We start from the raw sequence: 24692 nt of genomic DNA, 5'->3' as shown, positions 1-24692 counted from the left end.
CTTTTCCCTATGACCAGTTGCTCATTCCTCAATTGAACAAGTTGGTCTAGGATGGAAGAGAATTTTCTCCCACCCTTAATCCCTCCCTTCCCTTACCTACTGCTTCTCCCAATATCTCCAGCACAGAAAAGATGGGACATGCATTGGCACAGCCTCTGGTTGTTGCTGACACATTCCCTGAATGCTCCCTGGAAACAAGTTGCAGTACTGCCAGCCAAGGCAGTCTGGGGGATGGATTGCATGTCCTATAGACTCAGGTCTACTGGTGGAAAAGTTACCTTGGGAAGTTGTAGCTGTTATTCCATTCCCACAGCCATACACCAAAAAGGTGACTTTGCTGCCTCTTGTTCTGTCCTCAGATGATTCGAGTGATGATTTATATGCGTTGCCTGCAGTTAGAAGTTTGCTCTGCCAATGTGACACAGACCAGGTGAGCTGAGTTCCTCTGTTTGAAAACTCACACACATTTAAAAATAATTAATGATAATTTCAAAAGCAAAACAAGACAAAACAAAAAAAAAAATCAGGTGAACTTAGGAAAAAAGTTTTCCATATGTGATAAATTATTTGTTTCACAAAAAGTCATTATGAAGTTAATTTTAACAATATGTCAAAGAGCTCTCTTATTTGCTTTGATGGATCACACAAAGGTGTTTCTGCTATTAAGATGGGAGACATTTACAGGTGACTGTAAATGTGGAAGCTTCTGCAAATAATTACAGCATGGGAGAAGGGAGCTCATAAACACTCTGTGTTTGTCATAAATAGTTATTAGCCTGGATCTTTCGTCTGCCTGAATGCAAAGCCATCTTTCTTGGGTCTGTTCTTTAATTGTTACTGATGTTTATCACTTTAGGAAATTAAGGGATCATAGTAACATTTATAAAATTAGGAACACTACTAGTTTACATGTATCTAAAAATATCAGAAAATTTCTAATTTAAAAGGTGAGATAGTGTACTTTATCTAAATACTTCCCATTCCAGAAGACTTCTGCTTCCTAATTCTAGGCTACAGGCTAAGAAAATGAATAAATTAATAAAATTAATAAATTTGCTTTTTGGAACTTGGACAGACTATTTGATGGATAGGGAATTTGCTGGATGACCTCAGTTTTGAACTACAAGAGAGTAGGTTTAGAATGGGAGAAATTGTTTACTGTGAGGGTGGTGAGGCCCTGGAACAGGTTGCACAGAGAAGCTGTGGATGACTCATTCCTGGAAGTGTTCAAGGCCAGGCTGGATGCAGCTTTGAGCAACCTGGTCTAGGGAACAGTGTCCCTGCCAGTGGAAGGAGTGGTAGATTATTCTGTGATTTTATACATGACCTTTAAATAGGTACATGGGTGAGACATGAATTTCTATTTAACACTAGAAGATGTTAAATCTTTTTGAAAAAGCAGGCGAATCCATCTCAACAAAAATTCCAGATCCTAAATCATCTGGTATATTATTTCTCTGCACTTGTAATTCACTGTTTGAAAAGGATGCAGTAGGTAGCAAGAAGCTTGAATTAGCAAGGCAAAAAATTAAAGAGATAAGATAACAGAAAAGCGTAATAACTGGAATGGACTTTTGTTTGTGTTTTTAGGAGTGAAATTACCCAGGGAACTGTTTGGCAGACTGTGTTCTCCTGCACCCTCTCCTGGCTGGCTCGAGTGGCACTACAGCTTGGAAAGTGTCAGGTCTTTCGGGGAAGGAGAGGATGGCAGACGGCACCTACATTTTTAATGGAAATTCAGAGTGGAAATGAAGTGGATGAGAGAAACAAAATTATTTTCCTCTTTCCTGTAAGTACCATGAGCCTATCTACAGGATTGAAGAGGGGTTACATTTATCATAAATTATTATTCATAGTCACTTGATAAGGTTGTGAAGGAAACGAAATCATACAATTACATCTTCACATGCTCAGAAACAGACCCAGAAAAGGCACAGAGCTGGCGCTGCAGAGAATTCAATCCAACGATGTTCACTTCCCTTCTGCCTTCCCCAGCAGTGCAGCCGTGGCTTTTAGTCATTAACCACAGTGTACCCCAGGGAACACAGCAGAGGGCTTTTAGCTGTAGTTCTGCAAGGAGGGGAGCAATAAAACAAAATCCATGTACCACAAAATTTGTTTTCCTGCCTAACATGAATAATTTCAACAAAGTAAGCACAACAGAAAGAACACTTTCTAATCAGGCAACCACTTACTTGCAGATATAGTCGTAAAATGCAGTAATTGCATTAGTCTTTAATTTCATTTGGTGCATATGAATGCATTCATGTCATGAAATGAAAAGCAGGACTCTTAAGATCAGGCTGCTTTATGAAAATGTTGACAAATTCTATATTGTAAAAATGTATCAGATAAATGAAAATTATATGTTTTTCGTGACTTTGAGAGATTTTGTAAGGATGTTTATACTTAAGGTGTATGAAACACGAGTCAATGAATCATATATATGTAAATACATACATATAGAAAACTTTGCATCTAAAAGAAAGAAAATATGTGTTTAAATTACTTTGAAGATGTGAGTGATTTTCAAGGCTTTTGGCAGCCATTTTCTCATACCAGCATGAATAAGCTAAATGCAAGGCTGTGGTTCACCAGAGATTTGCTATCTTTGATCCACGGGTATGTCACAAAGGTACACAAAAACAACTTTACGCTGATAACTAACTTAGCCACATTTTAATTCACAATCAAAGCCAAAGGCCAAAAGTAGCACACGAGGGTAACCACAATGACACTGCAGTGAGAATTTGCAGGCTATAGGATTGGTGTGCCAGTTACCAGTCAGGATGTTAGAATCATAGATTCATGGAATCCCTAAGCTTGGTAAAAGACCTCTAAGATCACCAAGTCCATTCATCAGCCTTGCACTACCATCATTTTCAACATTAAACCATGTCCTCAAGTGAAACATGTCCACATTTTGTGAATGTTCCAGGGATGGTGACTCCATCACTTCCCCAGGCAGCCTGTTTCAATGCCTGGCAACCCTTTTCACAAAGAAATTTTTCCTGATATCTAATCTAAACCTCTCCTGGTGCAATTTGAGGCCGTTTCCTTTCATCTTGTTACTGGGGAAAAGAGACTGACACTCACCTCATTCCAACAACTTTTTTTATAATCATTAAATCAGTCTTTCTCTCAGAGTAATGATAGTCACACACCAATGTCTCCATAGACATGAATTTGACACAAAATCACACCCCTTGTGCTGTATGAACAATGGGAAAGAAGAAATTTTTTTCTAATGCACATCTATTTCTACTGTTAGAGAGCTATTACTATCTGAATAAGAACAAAAATTAGTTGGAACTCATTTATCAATATTCTTTTCCTTTGCCAGCTATTTTTACGGTTTTAGAGAAATCACTTTTGTTAATTGTGCAGGGGAAGAGAAAGTCTCTTGAAGATTTACTTAGATGTTGGGGGGACAAATGCAACTGTCAAACCTTTTAACCACAGAGCAGTCTCACAGGACTAAACTGGTAGCAACAAACTTCTGCATAAGTGTGACAGAGGCTTTTAAACTGGAAAGCTCAGAGAACAGAAAGAATCTTGCTCTGACCAGAGCTGCCCAACATATCTGCCTTCATGGGCTTCATCAGAGATCCTGACCTCTCTGAACTAATGATTTTTATTGGGCAAAAGCACTTTTCATTCTCTTAATAGACTCTGAAATTTCCTATGAATTGTGCTAGAAATTTCTGCGGATCAAAATAAATGTAATAATTACATCTATATGAAGAATAAAGTATAGATAATTCCAATTAACTTGATAATCTAGGGTGCTGCAAAAATTCCTGTGGTAGTTAACACTCATTTACCAAAGCCTTCAGCACTGAGAGGGAGGATAACTACTTTCCTCCCATCTGACATTTAAATAAAAATTGAAGTAATATAATTGAATTAATATAAATATAGATATCAGATTCTAAGTTTTTTTAAAAAAATAATAATCAGATCTGTTACACTTCCCTTTTAAATCCCTCATCTACATTGAAACCACTGGCACTATCACCTTTCAGAAATACTGCAGAAAAGTAGGTCAGGACAATATACAGTGCTACTTTCAGTTTTACAGAATTTAATGGTAGTACAGAAGTTTTCAGACTATCAATTTTTATATCAATTCACTGAATTAGCACTATTTGAGTGACCCAGTCACCACAGCACCACTGTAGCTCATGCAACTTGAATTAACTTATTATTTAGGCTCATAGATATCTAATGAATAATATTTTCAATTCTATTCTTATTGAGATTTAATGATAGATTATCTTCCAAATCTTAGTATTTAACAAATCTGTAGTAAAAACTCAATTGATTTTTATGCCTTATCAGCATGCTAAAGTCTTTTAACTTTATAAATAATTTTAAAGAATTTAGAACTAGTTTACTATTCAGCAGCTCTTCCTTTAGGCAAAGAAGAAGGCAACACAAGCCAAGCAACCTTTGAAATGCATATAAAGGAATTTACTGTTTTCTGAGGAAAGAATAGCATGCAGTTTTTGGTGAATATGTACTAGGAGTGGTGCTCTGCTAACTATTAGATAGTGGGTTAGATATGGGCATCATTTGCAATTACTAATCAAGCAGTGTTTATTTAAAAATCCCAGGAGATCCTGATCCAAAATGCTTTAAACTTTTGGCTTAGGAAGAAAGAATCATAAAAGAAGTAGCATTTCATATCCATGTATCTGAATGAATGCTTCTTCAGTATCTAATGTAAGACACCAGCTGGCCTTAAGACTTGTCTGCATGAATGGGAGAAGGGACAGTGGAAGTATGGAAAATGACTTCTCTTGACTGGCAGATGCACAACCACCTGAGATTTCACAGCGCACAGGTAATCAACGTCTAGGACAGTTTTGCAGCCCGCAGTCTGGGTCACTGGCTCTGAGGACAAACTTACTGAAATACATCCTCCACATGTCCCCACACAAATAGCTGATGGCCCAAATGATTGAGTACATTGTCTTGGATCTTGTAGTACTTCCTTTACCTTAGCTTAGGAGTTGTCTCACTGCCAAGGAAAGGACAACACCTGAGGGCTTTGATAATCTCCCATTTGCTATGGCCATTCAATCAATTGCAAAATACTCATGGGAGCCAGAAAAAAAGATGCCTGTCTAAACAACCCAACATTAATTTCCAAAATTATTTTCCAAGTTATTTTCTTGAAGAACATTAAAAACCAAGTATCAAATTCTTTCCATGAGGAGAGAACTGAAGAAATTTGCCACACTACCTAACAATTTTTCACAGAGGCACTTAGGGTCTCCTGATGGGCAGTTAGTGCAATCTGAGTCAATTTACCTCTTCTATGCTAATATTTATTGATGTAATTTTGCTGCCTTTGTTGTGAATACTCAAAATCTTCAAACGCAGAAAGGAAAGGAAAAAATTTCTTTTGCCATTTTCAAAATCCATGGCATACAAATGACACATGGTATTTATTAATTGCTCAGCTTTACATGTATTCAGCACATCCTGGAGAAAGGAAATTATAATTAATTCTTTCACAAAACTGATAACTTTAGTATGGTAATTCTACGAGAAATAGCAGCTCCGAAGCAAATAACTAATATTTATAATCTCAAAGCTCATTATAGTCAGGTGAATTATCTCTTTAACCACCTTTGGTCCAAGAGGATATATTATGTTGCCAGTGATCTTCCTTGTCATTGTACAAAGTAATTTAATTGAGTTCATAATAAATTCCTCTTCTGTTCCCTTACACATTTGATGTGACAAATGCAATTAATTTATTTTTGCAATATATAAATTTTAATAAAGTAAATAATATATGTCTCTCACAGTTGTTCTGCAACTCCTATAATTTGTTTTTATTACAGTTAATGTCTTTGGTATGGACAGATCAGAAATTAGTGAATTTCTGTAAAACTCCATAAACCTCAAACCCAATGCTGTCTTTACTTGTAAAAGCACAAAAAACTGACTCCAGTGAAGTCACCATGGTTCTGTTCTAGGCACATTTCTAAGGCTGTGCCAGGTGCAATGGAAAGTTACAATTTCACAACCTGACATCTTGTTCTTTTCCATAGTCAGCACGGGCTGCGAAGCAGGGAATGGAATCTTCTTACTGTCAAACCTGTGTGTGCACAGCTGAGAGCTGTACAAAATTACTGTCATATTCCTTCCTCACAGGTGATGAAGCAAATTATCCATATACTAAAATTAATCCTTAAATGATCCTAGTAAAAGAAAGAAGTCAGGCACAAAGCTTCTATAATGTAGCAAGTTATGTTGCATTAATTGAGCTATTGTGGTGAGCTTCATGCTTATTTTTATTATAGATGCAAAGTCACTTGAGTTAATTCAGCTATTTTTCAATGCAGCCTAAAATGTCTTGAATTACATCACCCTTCTGCCAGATCAGGAAAGTTCAACCTCAATTCAGCTGAAAAATTTGAACACTTGTTTCAGTTGCCCTTTTGTACAGAATATTTTGTTTGTATTTTACTTGAATAAATTAAGATACTTTAGAATCTCTGTATTAAATTTAACCTTTCTGAAGACTAATTTATGCTTATACACTTATGCACACTGCTTTATTTATTTTCTACCTGTAGAGATTTAAAATCTAATCATGATCTTGAGTATATAAAAATAGTACAAAATTCTGAGATATATAAAATTTGATAAGTAATACCAGTGATTCAGAATATCTCATATTATACCACTAATCATAAGTCTCCCCATGCACAAGATGGTTCTAAGCTGAACCAATACATCAACATGCTACTGTACATCAATAGCTTTCCAGCAACTGGCTTTGGAATTGTTTGCTTCTCTAAAATGAATGGGGAGTAGCCTTTCAGTCTATAAAGGGTAAGATTTCTTAAATTACCTCATAATTTTTAGGGGATAAGAGGGCACATAGACAATTATTGTGGAAAAAAATGTTGTGTAGTTCCTTATTCTGTGCACTCAAACTCCAGTTCCCAGTAGAGCTAAGCAGTATCACAGCCTTCCCTGTGGAGTACTGATGGGGAAAGAGAAAATTACTGTAAATTATTAGGGGACTTTAAAGTAAACAAGCATGGCAGAGCAGATGGAGCATCTTTTCCTTCTTAAAGCCCTACCTGGTTATTGCTAGAAGCATTTTTTTCTGAACTCATTCTGAGAATCATAAATTTCATCAAATAAGGATTCAATGAACTCATTTTATATAATTTCAGTGTATGTAAAAAGAATCTAAGGAGAACCTTTTCTTAGGTCTTTTGAACAGCAAAGATTACATGTGCTTTTGTGACAAAACTGAAAACAATAAAGAACTGAGAGGATATTTGATTTCCCAGATGCTAGATATATTAAGATATCCATCCTTTATAGCACCTAGAACCAAAAAATTATTCATAGAGAAAGTCCATATGAACTCCTTATATGATTCAGATAATTCCATTAAATGTCAAATGAGACTATGTGTATCTATATTGGAGTAAAAGCTGGCATTCAAGGTCATGTACTTTATTTATGCTGACTTCAGCAGTGCTAACTGTGGAATGCAGCAGAATTTGAGTGTGGCTCAGTGGAGCACATGGCCGTGGGCATCCTTGGCATGGGGAACTTAAAATATAAATGAGAATTTCAGCTTTCATTTTCCTATGAAGATAGCACAGAAAAGGAAACCCAGCTATTTCTGTGTGCAAGCTTATGGCAGCAAAACTAGGGCACCTGTGTGTAATGGTGTTGCTTACATTTTGTTCAAAGTCATAGGCTCTTCCCGTAAAAATTCACTGCTATTCCTTTCCTCTGTGTAATATATTTACTACTTAACATCAAGGAAGAAAATAATAATAAGCTTCAATACATACTCTCGACAGATCAAGTCAGAAAGAACAGCACATACCACATGCTGCTCTTCTGAACTGCACACTAAGCACCAAGAAGACCTCATAATTTAATGCAAAATGATATGCCACTGCTTGTGAGCCCACATTTCTAAAGAAGGACATGCTGCCTTGTCAGTTAGGCAATGTTGATCCTAATGAGTTGAGCACAGTTAATGTTCACACTTACACATTTTGACCTTCTAAGGTACTCTGACTTCAACACTTTGATGTTAAATGTCAAGATTTTATAAAAAGAAAAGGATAAAAATTATTTACATCAAATCAAATATCTATGCAGACTAGACCAGATTAGACCAGAGTAAACTTTTTCAGTTCAAGGGGACCTACAATAATCATCTATCCAACTGCCTGACCACTTCAGAGCTGACCAAAACTTAAAGCATGCTATTAAAGGCATTGTCCAAATGCCTCTTGAACACTGAAAGGTATCACAACCTCTCTAAAAAACCTGTTCCACTGTCTGAATACCCTCTTGGTAAAGAACTGTTTTCTTTATACACTTCCAAACTCAGCAAAATTTAAAAATAATTTTTTCATCTATAGGACCTTTCCAATACAGTTTTCACTTCCTGAAAAATTACAAGGCTAAATAATATAAGGCTAAGTAATAAGTCTTTATATATATATATATATATATATATATATTATAATCATAAATATATAAAATGTATGTAAATATATATATATACAGGGATTTGCATCTGCAAGATTGATAACTACTGTTTGTCTGTCAGACACTGTAGTCTATTGCTGGATTGCTAACAGCAGATCTGGCTGGTTCAACAACATGTCAAAATGCTGCGCTACATTGAAAGCATATATATAAAATGCTCTCTAAAAGGCCAAAAAGTATCTAAAATAATATTTTAAGGATTATTATAACAGTCAGAGATTAAGATTTCTTTGTTACTGTCTGAGATGAAACATGCTGATTTCTTGATTGCTGTATTATTTTGAGCTATAAATGTGAAGAATTTCCAAAATTATTTGCCTCCCACAGCATTATTGTCTTAATCTTTTTAGTACTGCTTCCTGGAACAAGTCCTGTTGATTTGATTCAGGGAAGCAAGCAGAGCTTGACCAGCAGTGTCAGTACAATAGGAACGATAAATTTCCTTCACACTTTAAACAAGAAAAGACTTGCCTTTTGAGAAGAAGAGATGAGATAACAGAAACAGCTGTGTTCTTCTTAGAGAACCCTGTCTTGGACACACTGGTAAAAGATATCTTCCTTTTTGATCTGTATCCAAAGAATAAAGCTGTTTAAATACACTTAGCATGCGGCTGCTGTGCTCCTTCCAAAACACAAAATAGAGAGACATGCACTGAGTCCTTATTTGCAGAACTGCACCTTTGTTCTAGGCAGAATGCTAACAGAAAACCTGCTACTTCACACTGCTCCTGCTACTTTGTAGAGCAATGATTTGATCTGACAAAGAGCTTCCAGCCAAATATCCAGTTAATAAAATCAGACCCACTGTGCTGCACCCTTTCAGAGTGAATGTGAGCAGAAACCAGCAACAGTTAAAGGCGTGAATAAATGAAGCTGAATAGTGTTTGTCGCCCTTTCAAGAAATTCTTGTACGAGCATATTCAAGCAATGAAAATAAGATTTGGTTGTTGACTGATTCTTCCCCTTTCTTAACAAGCTCCTATCAACTACAGTAAGCCTATCTCAAAGACACTGTGAATCAGACATGTCAGTACTTTTCTGGAAAGGTGAAGTGAAGGACATGTATTGTTTAAAATGAAAAAAGTTGTATAAACAGCAGTAAAGAGTCGAACTGAAGAAAGGAAAATACAGTGTAAAATTAGGAACAATTTTTTTTTTTTTTAATGAAGTCCATGATAGTGTATGAGTAATTTAGTTCTGTGGCATGAAGCAGTGGATTCTGGTCTGGGCAGTGCCATCTGTCCCATATCAAGTGTCACAGCTGGGACTGGAAAAAAAAAAATCTATATTTTTAATGAATGTACTCACATGCTCTGAATACTGTAAGTTGAAAGAAGGCTGGTTACATGAACATTCATCTTTTTTTACTCTTTAGTAAATATTCACAAACTCTTAAGTAAGGAGAAAAAAAGGTATAAAAAGTAACAGTTGATCAAATCATAGGATAGCAATGGCATTAATTGTACTCACTAGAGACATTCTTATCCCAGTTCCCTGGGGATTTTCCATGCCCGCAGCCCCCTTTTTTGAGGATTTCCGTTATGTTTTCTTTGTCTCAGGAGTGCTTTTCTACACTGCTTATGTGCATGACTGCTTTACTACCTTTGTTTATGTGCTTCTCATTCATGTCCTTCTTTTCTGGCCACTTACCAGCCAGGGAACAGCTTCCCATGTCCCATTTATCTTCTTAATAAGTCTCTTTGAGGACTTCTAGGGTCTCCATAGGAATGACTCACAATCCCCCTGTGGAAGTAGCTGTTGTCTTAAGTGCTTCCTTGACACAGGTGTTTGATCTTGTCTTTCTCTGATCTCTTTGAAGTTCTTTATTAATTCCAGAAGGGAAAGAATATCACCTGAAATCCAGGTTTCTTCGTCAGTTCAGCCTAGATGTTCCCTTGTTTTCAAGAAAGAGCGTGGAATCTCTTAATGTGCACTGTCAAAACCAGCTAACTGCTAACAAACACTTGTTCACAAGAACCCTTCCATAACTTAAATATGATTATTTGCTTTAAACCTACAGCAGATTCTGAAAAAATCACTGTGTAAAATCATTGCAGAAGCTAACTGCACTGGAGAAAGCTGGTTTAGTCTAGGGATATCGACATCAAAATGTGTGTCTTTTGGAAAGGGATTAGCGCGCTTTTAATCTCCTTTAATATTCATAGAATCATAGAATGGTTTGATTTGGAAAGGACTTTGAAAGATCTTCTAGTACACCCCACTGCCATATAAGGTGACATCACGTTAGGATGTTTGTATAAGAAGTAAAGTTCTCCAACAGTAATTAATTTGGTTGGTTTTTTTGTTTGTTTGGTTTTTTGTTTGTTTATTTTGTTTGTTTGTTTGTTTGTTTTTTGTTGTTTTTTTTTTTTTTTTAAATCAGTGCAGGTATGACCTAAGACTGCCAGAAACTCTTCCCTTCTGCCAAGGCGCCTGCGGGGAAGCCCGGCGGCGGCAGTGACGATGCTCCCACCTCCAGCACCGCGGACAGCGCCGGGCGGAGGGGACCCGACCCCCGCCCGCGGAGGGGACCCGCATCCGACGAGCCTGCGGGGCGGGCAGGGGGGCCTGGCAGCTTGCCCTGCAGCCGGGCAATGCCGGCCTTACGGCCGTAGCTAAATTATCTCTAAAGTGCGTATGATGTGTGCATGCGACGGCCATTAGTTTAATGGGATGCTAACCAGACTCCAGCCTTACCGGAACCGTGCTTATGCAAGGAGCGTGATTGATGATGATGGGAAATGGACTCACACTTGGACATACTGAACAGAAGAGCTGAATTATTTGCCCCTCTCTGAATGTAGTGTCAAAAGGGCTTTGAAACAGCAGAAGACTAGCATAACATAGCAAAGTACATTATATATATGCTGAGGTCCACTCAGTGTTACATTGGATAAATTTTATCTATGTCATAACCTGAGTATTTCACTTAGATGAGTCAGAGAGTGTGCGTGCTTCATAAAACTTATGCTCTAGGGTAGATGGTATGAATTACAGGAATGAAAAAGTATAAACAAAGCATTATTTGCATCTTATGTTGTTTGAAGGGTTGAGTCTACATACCAAATGACAACAGTTGTGATGACAAGTAGCACAATTCAACAGAGTCAACAAAATGATGTGCAAGCAAATCAGATAGTCTTTCTGAAGCTTCCAGTGCTGCCTTGTTGCTTAGTAGGTGGGAAGAAGACTGATATTTACTCAAAAAGCTTTACTTTTATTACTTATGTCCTTCTGGCTGTGGAGCACATCAATGAGAAAATCTCATGATTTTCCTGCTTGCTAGATTTTGGCTCTTGATGAAAGATCTGAACTCATTGCTGTCACATAGCACATACAGAGTAGTTTGAGCCCTTTCATCTGAAAAAAAATATTATTCAGACAAAACTTCAAACAAAAAGGCAATTCTTCAAAATTCATGCAGGCAAGGTAGCTCAGTGGCAAACAAAAAAGTGCTTTCTTTCAGTGGAAAAAACTGAATATGTGGTAGTTCTGATTAAGAATAAATGGTCTTGAGTATGTGGGTTTAAAGTAGCATTTGAGATTATTGTTGAAGAGTTCACACGTACTTTAAATGGGCTTTTTATACATTCAGTTGTAGATGCTTCTCCCATCTTGAAGTAAGAAATGCCATTCAAAAAGCAGACATACTTTTAAACAAGTGCAGCCTGTCAAGTGCTGTTCATAAAAAGGAATCATCATATGACCTGCTTTTCTGTTCAATGTGTTAGCTAAAATGTTTGTGGCACAACAATAAAAGAGATGGCTCCTTGCCATATGCCTCTCTCTCATACCTGGAACCATCAGCTGCTTAACTCCCCTCCCTTTCTCCCTCACTGCAGCCCTCAAATACAAAATACTTGATAAATGTACATTAATTATAATGTATATTAATTATAATGGTTTTCACATTCTCATATTAAATTGAATGTACATATGAAGTTCTCAAAAATGGGTGAGTAAGATATCCTGTTTGTAGGCTCTTAGATAGAAGAGAGATAATTCACAGTAGTATTTTTAGAGGTGCATGTGTTTAAAGAATAAGGTTCTTTTCCCTTGAGCTTCATATAGTCTTAGGATGAACTGACACAGATATTCGTAAACACAGAACTAACATAGTACTTCAACAAGCTGTGATTTAAGCACAAACTGAAAAATAATCAGTTTCCTCTGTTTCTGAGGGACAGAGAAGGTATGAGGAGCAGTGACATCACATGCACCCTATCCAAACTCCTGTTGCAGCTGTGGAGATAGAGTAAGCTGTGAAGCAGTCATGCCATCTCCATAGTAACAGAAAGGCAAGGATGACGATTCAGTATTGAACATGCACTATATTCCCATTGCTATGCAACCTCTTGCCTCAGGAATTTTATATGCAGTCTCCAAATAGAACCTTGCTTTTGCCCTAAACCATCTGAAAATACAGAGATTGCAGAGCAATCCTGTACTACTGGACAAGTTTGAATAAACAAAGGAAAATTTTATGTCAGAATGGCAAACCATCACAAATGTAAAAGCCATAAATATATTTGCTGAAGAGACTGTGGAATAAATTTTACACTTACTGAATAAAGAGTTTAGTGACATTACATGCTTTTAGACTCCCTCTGTTTCCTCCCCACTCAGGAAGCTCAGCTGCAAATCTTTCAGTTGCTCAATGAAAGGAGATGGATTAGATGGTATGTTACCCACAACCACTCTGTGAATCACCTGGGCAGATCTGTTGTTTTTCTTCATCAAAGAGGAAAGCAAAAATGGGTTCAAATTAAATTACTTAAACATATCAGAGGGGAAAAGGTATTTTCTATACAATATCTAAAAAGCCTCCAGTGTTTTGGAACCTGGTTATTGGTGGGTACATCTGTGTGGTTCTTTCCCAGCAGACTAGAGCCTGCTATATCCACATACCAGATTTCTCCACTTTCCATCAAGCCAACTGGTACCCAGGTAACTATATTAGTGTGATGTACTATGGTGCACCTCTTATCAATGCTTAATAGCACAGACTTACTGTCCTACTGACCACAACTTCTGGGATTCAGGCAACGTGAGCTCAGTGTCACCACTGACTGTGCTGATATACCACAAAAACTTTCACATATTGTGCTCCTTGGTTAGTGCAGTAAATTTGTATACAGACAGCACATGGCACAAAACGCATTCCTGAGATTTAAATTTGCTCACACAAAGGGCAGAACATAACGCAAAAACCTGCAGCTGGAACCATGACCTTTCTCTTTGCTTATACTTCTGAATATAATGCTTATATTTAGAAAATATGGAAGTGTGGGTAGTTCTTCTCCACATTTCTTTCCAAATTTTGTCCTTCTATTGGTACCTTTCTCATTTCTTTCCCCAGCAAATGGATCTCTTGTCTATCCCTGGTACTGTAAGATTTTCATTATTTTATTACTTTTATTGCTTCTTTCTCTGGGATTTTCTAGTGTATCTATATTAAGAAGGTTGATGTGGTCAACAGGCAGAAGGATTGGAATCCCAAGGCAGGAAAATGTAATCTGATTTGCATAGTATTTTTCTGTAATGGTGAATCTTCCACTGAAGCATCAAAAAGAGGATTTGTACATGGTCAAGGATTTAACTCACGGTTCCTGGATGGGATGGTGCCAAATATATCAGAAATCCACCCTAAAAGACTTTATTGTTAGTGTGCACAGGAAATTAAGTATATATAGCTGCCTATACTCTTTCCTGCTAATGACGAGATTCTGAATATTTTCCTGGCTTTAAAGGGAATGTTTTAATTATATTTCTTTTCAAATCTCTGTATATTTTTTTACTGAATATAGTGTTAAGGCAAGAAACCACATGTCTTAAGCAAGTGAAAGAATAAAGAAAATGTTTCTGAGATGCTGTTTTTGATATTAACATTTACTGACAAGTTTGTTACACTCCCCAGCAGTGCTGACCTTATTATGCCAGACTCATCTTCAAGCAGCCTCCATGAAGCACTGGGAAAAGAGATTAGGCTCTTTTTATAAAATACAAAATGTACACCGATCACAGTGCTCACTGAAGCAAACACATCTTATGATGACTTTAAAGCAATAGTAAACAATAATAATAATGGGGTTGCTTTTTCTTTTAAGGGAAAAACTACTACTATTCAAAGCATTGTGATGGACTCTAACCAGGACAGATAGGCAGTAATTTTGCCTGAGAATTCCACAATTAAGGCATTTGAAAATCAATCTCTAAGCCAGATGTTATTAACATTGTTATGTATGTTTATGTGCCAAGGTATTGGGAACAGGGAAGCTGCAGGGGTGGCTTCTGTGAGAACACATTAGAAGCTTCCCCCATGTCAGGCAGAACCAGTTCCAGCTGGCTCCAAAACAGAGCCACTGGCCAAAGCTGAGTCCTTTAAGCTTTGCTGGTAGTCTCTCTGTGATAACATGTTTGAGAAAGGTTGAATAGTGCTGCACAGCAGCTGTGAGAGACGAGTGAGAAAATGTGAGAGAAGCAGTCCTGGAGACACCAAGGTCAGTGAAAAAGGAGGGGGAGGAGGTGCCCTAGGCACCAGAACACAGATTCTCTTGCAGTCCATGGAAAAGACCATGGTGATGCATGTTGTCTTCCTGCAGCCCATGGAGGACCCTACACCAGAGAAGGGGGATATGCCCATGGAGACCCCTCAGTGGAGCACGCTCCTGACAGGAGCTGTGGCCTATGGAGAGGACCCATGCAGGAGAAGGCTTTCTGGCAGGACCTGTGGAGGACCCACACTGGAGAAGTTTGTTCCCAAAGGACTGTACTCTCTGAGAAGGACCCTTATTGGAGAAGTTTGTGAAGGACTGTATCCTGTGGGAAGCACCCCATGCTGGAGCACTGGAGAAGCATGAGGAGAAAGGAGCAGCAGAGACAAAGTTATCAGTTGTAAACTGACTCCAACATGCATGCCCCATCCCTCTGCTCTAGTCAGGGCAGAGAAGGTAGAAGAATCAGGAGTGAAGCAAAGCCTGGGAAGAAGGGATGGTGTAGGGAAAGGTATTTTTAATTTTGTTTCAATTTCTCACTTTCCTACTGTTATTAATTGACAGTAAATAAAAATAATTTCCCTGAAGTCATGTCTGTTTCACCTATGATGGTAGCTGGGAAATGATGTCCCTGTCCATATCTCAACCTATGAGCTTTTTTCTTGTTTCTTCTACCCCTGTCCTGATGAGGAAAGGGAGTGATGGAGTGACTGGTTGAGCATCTGATGACAATCCAAGGTCAACGCATCACAGTGGGCTTCAATTTAAACAAACACCTTTCACACTTGTCTCCATAAAAAGTTCCTTTTACATCTGTTTATCGGGAAACATTTTTAATGAGCTTTAGAAAGGTGCCAGGTATTCATAGGTTACAAAGTCTTTCTATTCTTTAGGATACCTTTGGTCTAGTTCTTACCATTTGAAGGTCTTTTCATGCCCCATTGGAAAGGGGTCCATATTCTTGGGCTGTGTACCACAAATTTTAGTCCTGTCTGAGAAACTCATAAGAGATGGCAGGGGAGTTGGAAATAGATAATCTTTAAGGTACCTTCAAACCCAGGCTATTCTATGATTCTATGATATATTCAGCTGTTGCCCTCTGTCCCTACTTCTGGAACAGGTTCACAGAAAAGCTAACCAAAGGCAAATACAAACCTGTTCACTGGAAGGTAAAGCGCTGGCTTCAGACTCAAACGTGTCATTCAAACTGCATCAGTGGTGCAAAGAGAGGATGGTTTTATCTTAAAAGGCAGAGGAAAGACACCCATTCTCTTCCTCCTTAATCTGTCTGTATTATGTAATAATACAGTCTTGCTTAAGGGAGTTACTAGAAATTCAGGATAATTTGGTAAATTCGTGTGTGCTCCCAGGAGGCAACAATAAAAGGGGCAGTGATTGAAAGTTTTACTTACAGAACAGTAAAAGTATTAGCTGTTTCTTTATAAACCAAGTAAACACCTACTTGCAGATAGATTAGGATGATATGAAATAGTAGGTGATACAGAACTATCTGAGTTTTACCACATGTAGGAACAGGACTGTCAGAAAAACTCACAGTCTTATCCTATGACCTGCCAGTGTATGAAGAACAGGTAGAAACTGAGCAGTTCTGGACAGTCTTGGTACAGTCTTTTTTGTTAGAAGCAGTATACCTGTGACTGTCTAATTCGGTCCCTTAGTGAAGATCTCTGTGGGATTCCTCATTGGCATTGTCTCAGCCATTTCAAACTGACTTCTGTTTTTCACATTTTTCTGCTGGATCTACATCTCTAATGTAGTTCCATGATACATTGCATGGATCTGAATCCCTCAGAACTTGGGAAGATCCAGCTGATACGGAATTAGTGGCAACAGCTGTTACTAACTCATCAAACCAGTTTCAACTCAGTGCTGACTTCCCACACAATATCAGATCAAGTTTAAAACCTTTGTCTCTTGTTTTCAAAGTATAAAAGACTTGGGTTCAAAGAGTCTAAAAATTAATTTAACTTTCTAGGTTGAACACAATGACTGAAGATAAAGAAACAAGCAAATGACACAAGTTAATCACCTATGCTTAGTGCAGCACCAGAAGAACTTGTATTATGACAGAGGGAAAAAGGATAGAACATAGGTGCCCTTGCTGATAATGTCAGTGAAGGGGATACAAACAATTACCCTCTGTCTCCAAAGTGGATCATTTATTTTTGAGAAGTGAACCATGCTTGTAAGAAGTTTTATCAGTCATGTCTTACCCTATATTTCAATTGCAGAGGATTTCATTTTCCAAAGCTGACAGCCTGATACATATTTCAGTGCCTCATATCCACTGAACTGCTGCTTGATGGCAGTAGCCCCACAAAGCTCCCATATTCCAGTTTGATTCAGATCCCAGTGTATGTTACTGACATGGAATGAGATCTTTAGAATATTAACTTCTGCTCTGTGAACTAATTTCATTTGCAATGAGTCATAGAATGAATCACAGAACCATTTAGGTTGGAAAAGACCCTTAAGATCATCGAGTCCAACTATTAACCCACCACTGCCAAGTCCACCATTAAACCACCTCCACTCATTAAACCACAGTGCCCCATCTCTGTGTCTTTTAATTATCACCAGGAATGGTGAATCAACCACTTCCTCAGGCAGCCTGTTTCGATGCTTGACAACCCTTTCAGTGAAGAAATGCTTCCTAATATCCGACCTAAACTTCCCCAGACACAATTTGAGGTCATTTCCTATTGCTTATTACTTCACGGAAGAGACCAACCCCCACTTCACTGCAGCCTCCTTTCAGGTAGATGTAGAGAACGATAAGGTCCCCCCCCGAACCTCCTTTTTTCCAGACTAAGCAACCTCAGTTCCCTCAGCTACTCCTGCCACTTTCCAGCTGTCAGTCTCAGCATTGGAGTGTATTCATACTGTTTACACACTAAAGAAAAAGAAAAGAAAACCTGATTTTCCAGAGACTTCGATCACTTGCTGTTAAGAAATGTTGTTGTTATCAAATCTAGAAATTGTGCATTTCTGCGAATCAGTCAAAGTGCACTTTGGTGCTACTGTAACTAGAAATTTTAAATAAGATAAATGAGAGATAAAATGTTCTAAGTGACCATAAAACACAACTGTAAAACAAACATGTGACAACAGTATGAATTTAATAAAGGTGTGTGTATACAAAGAAGGCAAGTATTTACTGTAAAGTTAAGAAGCAAAGTGATGGGGTAAAAAAAAATCCTCCTTTCTTCAAGGAAATATTAAGTTTACTTAAGCTTCTATTTTCCCAGTCCCTTTACTATCAAAGGAATTGTGCTGTATGTTTTCCTCTGATGCCAAATACTTCTGTGAAGTCCTAGTGAGTATTGTCAGGAAATAAATTTCCTCTCCTATTACATTAGAAAAATACAAAAGCTGAAGAAATGTACCTTTTCACAAGGCAAGTAGAAGGGTACACCTCATCCAAATTGAAGTCTGTTTGAAAGAAACTATTCCTCAGTTTATATATAATTTGTCATGACTAATCTGGATTCCCGGGATTTTTAAATGAAATGATGGTGATGGCATGCTAGGAATATTTTACTGAACTTCAAAGAAATCAGACAAAGAGAGAAAAGAGAGTGAGGAAAGTTGAACACTGATCAGACTTTCTCCCTGACAGCAATAGCATTTTAGATCAAAGATGTTATTTATGTGCAGAAACTGTAGTCCATCTCAGTAATCAAAACCATTTCTAACACCACAGTGAAAACAAAGCCCACAGAATTGCCTACTGGCTTTTCAAAGGTTTCCATAAGATTTCATCATCCTTCTTCATTGACAGAAAACAGGAGCCCTTCAAATGTTTTCTTTTAATCTTTTCATTATCCTACAAAATGTCTGTGTTCTGTGATGAGACTCTCTGGATCCACCCTCATACCACCTCCGTTGTATTCATCAGTGAAAAATCACAAAATCTTAGACTTGTGGATGTTATCTCTTCATTTCTTCTCATTAAACCCTTTTGCTCAGGTGCAAGTGAGCAACTCTGGACTTGATAGCTCCTGATGTGGGTTCTGTTGTGCAAGCTGATCTGGAGACATGTTGACCCAAAGAATCTGCTTACTTATACTTCTGAGCTGGTTTTGTCTACAGCCAGTTTGTTTCAGCAGCACTTTTATTTCTAATGTTAAGCATATCAGTTCTGGTTATTATCTTCAATTTTATTTATTGCAGAATTATATGTCCCAGATATTTTGAATTTAGACTAAATTGTATTTTAAAAAATGTGCTGAGCATTTCTTTTAAATTCTAATGTGGTGGCCATCCTTGATATAACGTTGCTCTGAATTGAATGCTGAGTACTACTTCTCTTACATTCATAGTTAATAGGGTACAAGTAGAGTAGCGCTTGTAAGACTACAGATATATCTATAAAGTTCCATCTGCTTGTAATCTAAAAAGTCTTAATGGAAGACAGAAGCAGTAGCTGACAGTGAAGTAAGCAAAGATCACAAGCACTAAATCATCTTCCATTTTACAGGCTGCCTGGCTTTCCTTGAGCTTGTCATGGGGGCCGTTTTTCAGCAGACTGTATTTTCATGCACTACACTGCACCAAGGAGCATCAGAACTGATCAAGTAATAATAATAATTCACTTTGATTTGTTCACTGGAAACAAGCACTTTTGCTCCTTTGCTACTGAAGAAAAAGAATAAATTCATGAATACAGGCAGATTGTGAGAGCTGTTCAAAGCAACCTTGACCTTCTAGTCTATCTCTTTGGTTTGGCTCTGAGGTTATTATGGGCTACTTATGCCTTGCTAAAGACATTTCTACAAGTCTCCAACTGTTCTATGATCCATTCAGCCCATCAAACAAAGCCATCAGGCTTGTTGGGTGTGATGACTTGATATATCTGTGCTGGCTGCTCTCAGTAAAATTCTTGTGCTTGCAAATGTCCTTCAGGAAAGTCTGTCTCCTAATTTTCTTGTGGACAGATATTAAGTGAACAAGCCACCCTTTTTCTTTCCTTGCCCTTTGAAGATGGGTGCTACATTTACCTTTTTTTCAGTCAGTGGGGATTTCACCTAATTTCCATGACCTTACAATGATGACTTAGAGTGGCCTTACAATAGCAAATGGCAGGTCTTGTACTGCCCATGAACACATCTCATCTAGTTCTATGGGTTTGTTTTGCACCCACTTTTCTTAATTGATCTCTAATTTGGTTCAAAAAGTCAGAGATGGCTGCATAGCATGAAAGTATCTTCATACTTGATCTTAGCATGGAAGAATTTACACCATTTTCACTGCACTTGGGAGTTGTAAAAGCATCTGTGGATCCAAACCAGCTTAATGAGTGATTGAAAGGGGGGTAAATTGGGCTATAATAGTATTGCTCCACCATTTTTAGATTAAATCAGAGTACATTTAGCATGGCAGGAATTTCCTCTTATATAAATTTCAGTTTGGGGTTTTTTTTGAATTTGAATCTTACTTCTGACAGATGTATTTAGACAAAACAACTATGCCTGAGTTATTTGGTGTCATGCGTTAAATCTGAAAACAAGTGTCTTTCAATACACAAGATAACAGGGGCTTTTGAATGTTCATTCTTTCTAAGGCATTTATTGTCTTAGCTCACATCCCAATGTAATGAATAAAAATAGAGAATTTCATTAATTCCAGCATAAACCTGTATGTCATGCTTCAGGGGGCAACATTCTAGCAATACATTGTGTTTGTCAGATTGAACTTGTTGATGTAGGATGGTATGAATATAAATCCACACGGGACAGGACATTCTGGTTTGCATGCATGAGTTATCACTTATTTCTATTTTGTCAGGAAATTCAATCTTAACTAAATAATTTCCATAGAGAGATTTTGTGGAGTTTTTTTTTTTGTTTTACATTGGAGATTATTGGATAATACATTATATTATTGGATTCAAGCACAGCATTGCCACCTGGTCAAGGGACGTGATTGTCCCACTCTGCACCATACTGGTGCGGCCCCAACTCAAGTGCTGTGTGCAGTTTGGGGCACCACAGTATGAGAAGGATATAAAGCTGTTAGAGTGTGCCCAGAGACGGGCGACCAAGATGGTGAAAGTCCTCAAGGGCAAGATGTATGAGCAACGACTGAAGTTACTTAGTTCAGCTTGAAGAAGGGAAGGCTGAGGGTTGACCTCATCACAGTCTGCAACTTCCTAAAGGAGGGCAGCGAAGCGGGAGGTGCTGATCTCTCTCTGGTGACCAGCAGTAGGATACAAGGAAATGGAACAAAGCTGTTTCCAAGGAAGTTCAGATTGCATACTAGGAAAAGGTTCTACACTAAGAGAGTGGTCGATTACTGGAACAGGGTACCCAGGGAAGTGGTTATGGCACCAAGCCTGCCAGAGTTCAAGGGCTGTCTGGATGATGTTCTTAGTCATATGATTTAATTTGACGTAGTCCTTCAAGGAGCGGGGAATTGGACTTGATGATCCTCATAGGCCCATTCCAACCTGAAATATTCTATGGTTCTGTGTCTAATCATGTCAAAATAAGAAGTAAAATCTTCTAGGAAGACAAATTTCCGTAGGATATGCTTGTATCCAGTTACTGAGATCTAGAGAAATTTTACTAGCAGTGCCTCTGAGTGCACACAGTAGGAGCTACAGAAAAGCTGAGAGTTGGTCCCATAAGGTGCTGAGTTCCTTCAAATCTTTTGAGTGTTTCTGAGAGTTGGGTGTTACGGAGACCCTGCTGTGACTGAGCCTGCAGAAGTCACACTGTGACCCCACTGGGTTTGAGAGCTTACTGGTGTGCACCAGGAGAGAGACCAAAGGTATGCTACATTGGATAGTGTTACGACCCGCCCCAGGAAAAGAGGGGGGGGGGTAACCCGGGTTTTATCAAAAATTCCTTTGGGGTGGATTAAAGCGAAACGACACTAAATAATCGGTGTATGAAAATATATATTGATAAGATTTATTTTAACAATTTTGAATCAACAGGTAAGTTAACATTTTTGGGTGCTGTCATAATCAATAGGTAAGCTAACACTTTTGGGTGCTGTCATAACCTTTCTGGGAAGGAGAAAAATGCATAGGGTAGAGAAAGGCAGGATAAGAGCCAGGGAGAGTAAGAGAAAAGAAAAGAACCCCTTTTGGGGGGGGGGAGAAACTGTTTAGGGGAGAGGAAAACCAGGATGAGAGTAAGGGAAAAGAGAAGCTGAGAGTATAAAAGAAATGGACATAGTCACCGCCCACTGGATCCAGCGATGCTTGAGAGCGATGGTCTTGATTCGCAGGCGGTGGGGGAGAAGGAGAACTCCCAAATTCTCAAAGTCACCAGTCAGTTTATATACCCTCAGCATGCTCTGGCACCTCCCTGGCATGAGGGGTTGTTTTCCTTTTTTGGGCTTAGTCCACCTGAGGCATCTTCTAGGCCTTGTGCTGTGTCTTTTGTGTTTCGCCTGGTTCCCGCCTTTCAAGTTTAGCAGAGGGAGGGCGGGTCCTGATTGCCCATCAGATGTATCAATAGTCAAAAGCCTGCAAGGTCAGTTCTTGCCTTTTCAGGACTTCACACCTCCAGCACTGGAGGGAGGGAGGGCCTTGATTGCCCATCAGATGCATCAATAGTCAAAAGCCTGCAAGGTCAGCTCTTGCTTTTTCAGGACTTCACACCTTCAGCACTGGAGGGAGGGAGGGGCTCCACTGCTCATCAGAGGTATCATGCAAGTCAAAAGCCTGTAAAAGTCTCCTAGAATGCATAAATCATCAACCATTTCAGTCTCTGACAGATAGGCATTATGGTCTTTCTGTTAAAACAATCACTGTTCTCTTCCCTCTTTACTCTCTTGCTCTTCCTTCACGTGACAGCCATGACTCTGACTACATTTGTGAAGAGCAAAATGGCCCTTCCAGAGCCTCTGTCCCCACCACCTGGCCATAACAAAAGCAAGAATAGTGCAGCCTCATACAGATCTTGTCTCAGAGGCAAGCTTTAGCTTGAAATAAAAAGCTGTGTATAACTTTTGCTCATCTGAAAGTGCATCATCAGCAAGTGGGTAGCACAGCAGGTGTTTGAACCTGTTCTATTTCTTCTTACTTCCTGTTTCTTGCTCATGGCTTGCAGTCTGAATGGTGGGGAAAAAGGTGAATTCAGGATTGAATCTCCCTTTCCCCTACATCTTAGAAGTGAAATCCTGAAAAAAAATCTCTTCTCAATTACACAGATAATATAATTTTCTGACTCAGGATAATTATTCCAGCCAGACCAAACTGTTCAGATGATTTCAGAATGAGAACTGGAATCTCTCTGGCTTTATGGTTCCTTAGAGAAAAGCAATTTGAAGGACAATTTATAAACGCCTCCAAATGAGGGCAAGTGCTGACATCCAGAGGCAGGATAATGTAACACTTTCATGACAACATGAACACTGAATGCACATCAAAAGGAGCTTTAGAAATAGCTTCTAAAGAATCTGTTTACATATTTACAGCTTTAATATAGGTAAATATAAAACAGCTTTGAACAGGAGGTTAGACTACGGACTACACGAGGTCCCTTCCAGCCTGAATTGTTCTGTGATTCTGCGACTGAATTCACACAAAAATATGACATGTTAAGAAGAGCATGGGACTAGGGACTACTTGGAGAAAGTTTCATTTAATTGATTAGCTCAGCACCACTCTGGGTCAGAGGTAAAGGAAGACACAGTTACTTGCATCATCATATCATTTTGTCTCATTCTGTAACACGAGGGAAGAATAATCTACAAAATTATCCATTAGCCTGAAATTCAATCAGTCTAGAAGGTTGTAAAATATGAGAAAATATTGGACCAAATATTAGTCCATTAATATATTTAATTAAAATGAATACATCTGTCCACAAAAAAAGGCTAAAAATATAGTATCTAATGATCATTTGTTGCTTTTATAAATTAAAGTTACTGTGGGCTATTGTTCTGCAGAAATATTTCTAAAATATTGAGCAGTCCTTGCTTTATAGAAAAAGCAAGGGAATACTGATCTAAGAAACAGATTTTCCTTCCTGTTATCATAAAGGTCCTGAATGATGATTGCCATGGACATCCCCAGAAGTAAATCTGTCATTATGCTACAGTGCTGGCATTTTCTAACTTCCAAGTGCCTTATTTTATAATATTAGCAATATTTTGTTCTGACAGAAATGTTATCATGCTAGGATGAGTGTAAATATTGGAACTATTAAATTCACTTCAAAGACTTTAAGGGATTTCCTCTTCCATGCTTTGTTTCACCAGAATGTTCATCTTAAGAGCACTTGACTTGTATGTTTCTGATCTCAGTGCATTGTCTGCATAAATCCAGCCCCTATAGATGCAAGTTATGCTCAGTCTTTACCTGCTCTGCCAAGGAAAGGCATTTCTTCAATAACCTCTGCTGACACTGGCCTGTGTGGATGGTGTCAGCTCTCACGGCTGACAAGCTAGCAAGACCTGTGGATCTGATGGCAGAGGCTCTCCAGGGATCTCAAATGTCTCTAGGTGAGATAAAGCAGATTGATGTCTACAATGGCATGCTACTGTAGGAAATAAGCTGTTTGTAGAGCCATATCTTCTGCTCATGATACTTCTTGTGGCTGATACTTCTTGTGGCTGAGCGGGAGCTAGCCATGACATCATAGCTGTGGTGTGTTTGGAGAAGAGGCAGCC

The 24692-nt window shown here is 38.4% G+C and overlaps 1 long non-coding RNA gene across 1 annotated transcript; it reads right to left on the bottom strand.

The window, feature by feature from the left end:
- Nucleotides 1-10165: 10165 nt before the first annotated feature.
- On the bottom strand, nucleotides 10166-24628 carry LOC108640254. Its single transcript, XR_001921045.1, has 3 exons — nucleotides 24382-24628; nucleotides 11614-11910; nucleotides 10166-10444 (listed from the first exon to the last, which is right to left on the bottom strand). It is a non-coding gene; the product is annotated as an uncharacterized LOC108640254 (long non-coding RNA).
- Nucleotides 24629-24692: the final 64 nt, after the last annotated feature.

The sequence above is a fragment of the Manacus vitellinus genome, unplaced genomic scaffold (assembly GCF_001715985.3).
Source record: "Manacus vitellinus isolate BGI_N305 unplaced genomic scaffold, ASM171598v3 scaffold_1_pilon, whole genome shotgun sequence".
Taxonomy (NCBI): domain Eukaryota; kingdom Metazoa; phylum Chordata; class Aves; order Passeriformes; family Pipridae; genus Manacus; species Manacus vitellinus.
Note: the sequence above shows the minus strand (reverse complement) of the source record. Positions and strands in the feature narration are given on the sequence as shown.